At 39.9% G+C, this 7,041-nt stretch overlaps 1 non-coding gene across 1 annotated transcript; it reads right to left on the reverse strand.

Moving 5' to 3' along the window:
* Window positions 1–1,131: 1,131 nt before the first annotated feature.
* Window positions 1,132–1,238, reverse strand: LOC122058519. Its single transcript, XR_006133814.1, has one exon. It is a non-coding gene; the product is annotated as a small nucleolar RNA R71 (small nucleolar RNA).
* Between the last annotated feature and the right edge of the window lie 5,803 nt (window positions 1,239–7,041).

Below are 7,041 nucleotides of genomic sequence, written 5' to 3' on the forward strand. Positions count from 1 at the left end.
TTATTTTTTATTTTTTTTAATTGCGTGGGTTGTTTATTTTCAGTTATTTATTTATTTAATTTTTATTACGTGGCTTACGTCTTTAAATTCTTAGATGACGAATGGTTAGGACGTTATTTTAGATATATATGTTTAGGACGGTAATTAGAATTAGATCACAACCATTGATCAGTTCACTTTCGCATTATTAAAACAAATAAAAAAATAAAGTGGTTGCTCTCCCTGTGTTCGACCCGTAGCTACACTGATCCGTACGCTTGCGGTTACATTTTAAATCTCAAACAAGTTTTTGGTGCCGTTGCCGGGGAGACAGTTCCATGTTATTTTTCACTTTCTTTTGGTAAATCGGAGTGCTTTGTTTGCTTTTTTTTATATTTTTCCTTTTCTTTTATTGAATTCCTGAGCAGAACAACTTGCAATAATAGTTGTATCAGTGGAGGTCGCCATGCCTCACAGTATGATAAAGACAGGTTTCACCCTGTAGCAATACCTCAGGAATTGACCTAAGTAACCCCGGATCTCTGCCGGTAAGCTCCCAAAAAGCCAAAAAAAATCAAAAAAATTAAAAAAAAATCATTAAAAAAAAGTTTTGCTATCCATTCTTTTATGCTTGTCTTACTTTAGTTGCGGGTAGTTTTCTGTTGTATGAGTGTTAGGTGGGTAAGTAATACTAAGAATCGGTTAGAAAGAAGAGATCTAACAAGTAGTGACCCAATACGTTTGCTCTCTTTAAAACCCTTCAATATGGGAGACCAACAGCAAAACCCTTCACCTAAATCTCTGAAAAATAGGTTCTACCCTGCTAGAACAGTCCAACCTTCCTGCATAGTTCTACCACAAGCCCAAGGCAATAATTTTGAACTCAAATCTCAATACATCACTATGTTGCCCCACTTCCATGGGTTGACCTCTGAGGATGCATACCTATTTCTAAGGGAATTTGAAGAGGTATGTGTTCTAATTAAGATCCAACAGCTTTCTGATGATGTTGTTAAGCTTAGGTTTATCACTTTTGTATTGAAAGACCAAGCTAAGAAGTGGTTGTATGGGTTACCCACAAATTCCATATCCTCATGGGAACAGTTCACAGTTGTCTTCCTTAAGAAGTTTTTCCCAACTCACAAGACCAATAAGCTTAGAAGTGATATCCTTCAGTTTAGGCAAAAGCCTAGTGAGTCATTTTCCAAACTTATGGAGAGATTCAAGGATCTACTCCAAGAATGCCCTCACCATGGCCTAGACCTATGGCATTTATGTCAAATAATTTATGAGGGTATTGATTACCCAACTAAACAAATGATAGAGTATATGTGCCCTGAGGGATTCACATCCTTTACAGATGAAGGAAAGGCATGGGAATTCTTACTTGACTTAGCTGACAAAACCCGTGAGTGGGAATCAACCCAAGAGAGTGAAAGAACCATAGGAGGAAAATGATATTTTGTGGATGTGATAGTAGCCAAGGAAGCCCATTTGGATAGCCTAATCAAGAGGGTTGAGGCTATTGTTCCTAGAGAGGCATCATCAGTCAATTTGGTTAAGATTTGTGCTTGGTGCCAGTCCCCTGGACATGTCATAGAAGAATGCCCCAACACCTCTGGGGGCACTTCTAATGATAGTGTTAATGCCTTATACCAGAATAATCCATATAGTAATACCTACAATCCAGGATGGAGAAATCACCCAAATTTCTCTTGGAATCAGGGCAACCAAGCAGAGCCTTCCAATTTCCATAATCAAGGTCAATCTGGACTCCAAAGGCCTCCCTTTGCACATCAATCTTTTTCTCAAAATACTTTTTCTAGGTCAAATGTAGGACCTCAGGCGAGTTTTCCTAGGGCCCCTCTCCTATCATCTTATCAGCAAGCCCCTGGGTTTACCAACACTGGAGAGGCAAGTAGAATAAGTGAGTTGGAAAAAAATATGGCCCTCCTCATGACAAGCCATCAAAATCTTACGAGAGAACTCACTCAAGTTGTCTCAATTATGCGTGAGAGGGAGAAAGGAACTTTACCCAGTCAACCAGAGCCTAACCCTAGGCATCATCAGCCTGTTAGTTCACAAACATCAACTAATGCACCACTGAATATAGTACAAGGTCAGACCCAACAAGGGCTCTCTAACCAATGTAATGTTGTTTATGCCCTTAGGAGTGGTAGAGAGTACTTACAGAGGGTTCCTAAATCTTCCTCATCTATTACTCATGTTAACTCTCCTTCAGTTGAGGACACAAGTGTGCCTTTTATTTCAGGTTCGTCTGATGAACATAAATATTTTTCTGAAACTAAAGATGATTTGGTTGAGGAAACCAAAAATGATTCTTCTGAATAGGGGCAAATCCCTAACAGTCCTTATGTTCATCCTGTCCCATTTCCTAATCGCTTGGTAAACAAAAGGAAGACTGCTTCCATGGATAAAATTTTAGAAGTCTTCAAAAAGGTAGAAGTGAACATCCCTCTTTTGGATGCCATATCCCAGATCCCCGCCTATGCAAAGGTACTGAAAGATTTGTGTACTCACAAACGTATCACTAGTGTGCCCAAAAAGGCGTTCTTGGCAGGTAACATTAGTTCCATAATTACTCAGCCTATAGCAGCCAAGTATAAGGATCCAGGGAGCCCTGCCATATCTTGTGTCATAGGCAACACCTACATTGAGCATGCCTTACTTGACCTTGGCGCAAGTGTGAATCTTTTACCTTACCATGTGTACAAGCAACTAGGATTGGGAGAATTGAAAGCCACTGGAACTACTCTTCAGTTGGCAGATAGGTCTGTTAAGATTCCTAAAGGGATGGTTGAGGATGTCTTACTAAAGGTGGGAGAATTTATTTTCCCTGTTGATTTCATTGTGTTAGATACTAAGCCCTTCTCAACCAAGGATGAGATCCCAATAATTCTAGGAAGACCATTCTTGGCTACCAGTAATGCATTAATCAATTGCCGGAATGGTTTCCTAAGATCATCTTTTGGTAACCAAACTGTTGAGTTTAACATGTTTAGGATTGGCAAGCAACCACATATGGAAGAAGAGATCAATATGCTTGAGGATTTTCTGGATTTTTCTGATGATTTAGTTACCAACTTTGATATTGATTTTGATTCAGAATTCCAAGAGTGTATGGATGAGTTGGATGATAGTGAAAATTTCTTTTCTGAAGTCTTGAGTCTTCACACACTTGTGGAGCCCTTAGGACCCCTTTCCAATTCCATTCCCAAACCTTCCATAGTTGAGCCCCCTAAGCTAGATCTTAAGGAGTTGCCATCTAATTTGAGGTATGCTTTCCTAGGGCCTGACCAGACTCTTCCTGTAATAATTTCTTCAAATTTGACTTCTAGTCAGGAAGAGGAGTTACTTAAAGTGTTAAAAGATAATAAGGAAGCCCTAGGTTGGACCATGGCTGATATCAATGGTATAAGCCCTTCCATTGTGCAACATCATATACATCTTATGGAGAATTCCAAACCATCCACGAGACCCCAAAGAAGAGCTAACCCAGTGATGATGGAAGCCATTAAGAAAGAGATCCTAAAGTGCTTGGATCATGGAATAATTTATCCTATTTTTGACAGCCAATGGGTAAGCCCAGTTCCCGTAGTGCCTAAGAAGTCTGGGGTGATTGTAGTTCCCAATGCCAATAATGAACTAATTCCAACCCGTGTCCAATTAGGGTGGAGAGTGTGCATAGACTACAGGAAACTTAACGAGGCAACCTGGAAGGACCACTTCCCATTGCTATTCATTGATCAAATGTTAGAGAGGTTAGCTGGACATGAATACTATTGTTTTCTTGATGGATATTTTGGCTATAACCAAATCCCAATTGCTTTAGAGGACCAACATAAGACCACTTTTAAATGTCCATATGGAACATTTGCTTACAGGCGTATGCCCTTTGGGCTTTGCAATGCCCCTGCTACGTTCCAACGATGCATGATGAGCATCTTTTCTGACATGGTCAAAAAATTCTTAGAAGTATTTATGGATAACTTTTCAATTCATGGAAATTCCTATTCTGAATGTCTTCATCATCTTTCCCTAGTTTTGAAAAGGTGCATATCTAAGAATTTGGTTTTGAATTGGGAGAAATGCCATTTTATGGTTAAATCTGGTATTGTTTTAGGCCATGTAATGTCCAAGGAGGGAATTAAGGTAGATAGAGCCAAAGTGGATTTAATTGATAATTTACCACCTCCTCAATCTGTTAAGGATGTTCGGTCCTTTCTAGGGCATGCAGGCTTCTACAGAAGGTTTATTAAGAACTTTAGTCAGTTAGCCCGACCTCTCACCTCATTACTTGCCAAAGATCAGACTTTTGAGTTTTCCAAAGAGTGCCTAGAATCCTTCAAGCAACTTAAGAAGGAGTTGACCAATGCACCCATTGTTCAACCACCTGTTTGGACTGAACCTTTTGAACTGATATGTGATGCTTCGAATTTTGTCATAGAAGCAGTTTTGGGTCAAAGGATTAATAAGTTGTCCACTGTCATTTACTATGCTAGTAGGACCTTAAATGATGCACAACTCAATTATACAACCACTGAAAAAGAATTTTTAGCTGTTGTGTTTGCATTAGAAAAGTTTCGGTCTTACTTAGTTGGTTCACATGTGGTGGTGTATACTGATCATTCTGCCCTCAGATACCTAGTTCAGAAGAAGGATGCCAAAGCCCATCTCATTAGGTGGGTTTTACTTTTGCAAGAGTTTGATTTAGAAATTAGGGATAAGAAAGGAGTTGAAAACCTAGTTGCAGACCATTTATCCCGGCTTCCCAATTCCTTGACTGTTGATTCTCCAGTCAACGAGAACTTTCCAGATGAACAATTATTTGCAATGTCCAGTGAACCATGGTTTGCTGACATTGTCAACTTCTTAGTTTCAAGTGTGACTCCGGATCACTGGTCCACCCAAGATAAGTATAGGTTTCATTCCCAAGTTAAGCACTTTTTCTGGGATGATCCTTATTTGTTTAAGATATGTCTGGATCAGATTATCCGACGATGTGTTCCTGATCATGAGCAACATTCCATTCTCTCTTTTTGTCATGATCATGCATGTGGTGGACACTTTGGACCTAAGAAGACTGCCTCAAAGGTTCTCCAATGCGGATTTTATTGGCCCACTCTTTTTAGAGATGCTTTTGATTTTTGCAAGGCTTGCCCCGCCTGTCAGTCTTTTGGCCGTATCAATAAAAGGAACATGATGCCTCTCAACCCCATTTTAGTAGTTGAGATCTTTGATGTTTGGGGCATCGATTTTATGGGACCATTCCCTAATTCCTTTGGGAATTTGTACATACTTTTGGCCGTTGATTATGTTTCTAAATGGATAGAGGCCATACCTTGTAAATCTAATGACCACAAAGTGGTGGTCCAGTTTCTCAAAGAGAACATTTTTTCCCGCTTTGGTGCACCACGTGCAATAATTAGTGATAGGGGTACTCATTTTTGTAATCGGCCTTTTGAGGCCTTAATGAAAAAGTATGGGATCACTCATAAGTTATCTACCCCTTATCACCCCCAAACTAGTGGCCAAGTGGAGGTTTCTAATAGGTAGATCAAACAAATCTTGGAGAAAACTGTTAATCCCAACCATAAGGATTGGTCCCTTAGGCTCATTGATGCCTTGTGGGCCCATTGTACTGCATTCAAGACCGACCTTGGTCTGTCTCCCTACCGTTTGGTGTATGGGAAAGCTTGTCACTTACCAGTTGAGTTGGAGCATAAGGCCTTTTGGGCCATCAAGAAGCTCAACTTTGATTTGTCTGATGCGGGAATTCATCGTAGGCTCCAACTATCTGAGTTGGAGGAACTTAGGAATGATGCCTATGAAAGTTCTAGGATTTACAAGGAAAAGACCAAAGCTTTCCATGATAAGCACATTCTGCACAAATCTTTTGCAATTGGTGATAAGGTCTTATTGTACAACTCTCGATTGCATCTTTTCCCTGGTAAGCTTAGATCCCAATGGGATGGTCCATTTATTGTCCATAATGTATATCCCCATGGGGCTGTGGAGATTTTGAATCCAGGAACAGGGGTAATTTCGAAGGTTAATGGTCAGCGTTTGAAACCGTTCTTTGAGTTTCCTAAAACTAGTAGTGAAGAGGTCATGGATCTCCATGAACCTCTTTACACTAATGACTGACTTTTAATCAGGTATGACCCCCTTGCATTGTCTTTGATTTTAATTCCTTCCATGCATTGAGGACATTGCATGACTTAAGTGTGGGGGAGGGAAACCAGTTTCTTTTTTTTTTTTCCACTTTGTTTTATTTGTTTTTCTTTTTGTTTTTGTCCTACTTTGACTTTGGCGCATACGTATATTCGGTTGCTTGATGTATGAAAATAAAAGTTTTGACTAAGGTACCCATTTTGAACGTATAATCCCACTTGTTGGCGAAGTTTTGGCTCACAGGTGGGCGGTCACAGGTGAACGCAGCCACCCACCTGAGTGACCCACCCATGTGAATTACTTAGTATTTTAGGAACTATAAATAGTATTTATGAGTTTCTTTATTTCTCATTTATGACACTCGTACGTTGGTGAGAAGAGTAAAGAGGCGAGAGAACAGAAGGGAAAGAAGAGGAGAAGAGAAGGAAGAGGAAGAAGAGATGGATTTCAGCGGCGCCGAGGCTTGATCTTCCCATTTCGACGCCGGAAGAGTGATCTCCAACACTAGATCTACATTTAGAGGTGAGCAAAGGCTGGGTTCCTTAAACTTTCACCATACCCAAGTAAAACCCTTGATTTGGGTAGGGTTTCTTGAGATCTTATAAATCCCCCTTGAGATGATGAATCTAAGGTTTAATAGATGATTTATGTGTTGATTTTGAAGGATTTAAAGAAGGGTTTCCACGGTTTTAAGAACATTGGTGATTGGAAGTGATTTTGGGGTTTGGAAGGTGTTCTTGAGCAAAGAAGGTAAGATGACTTTCCATTCCTTAAATCTAACCTAGATCTAGGTTAGAACCATCTTATGAGACTTGGAATGTGTGAAGAATGGGTTTGAAAAAACCCCATTTGAATCCCTAAAGGTTG

Source organism: Macadamia integrifolia, chromosome 12 (genome assembly GCF_013358625.1).
Source record: "Macadamia integrifolia cultivar HAES 741 chromosome 12, SCU_Mint_v3, whole genome shotgun sequence".
In the NCBI taxonomy this organism is placed as follows: Eukaryota; Viridiplantae; Streptophyta; class Magnoliopsida; order Proteales; family Proteaceae; genus Macadamia; species Macadamia integrifolia.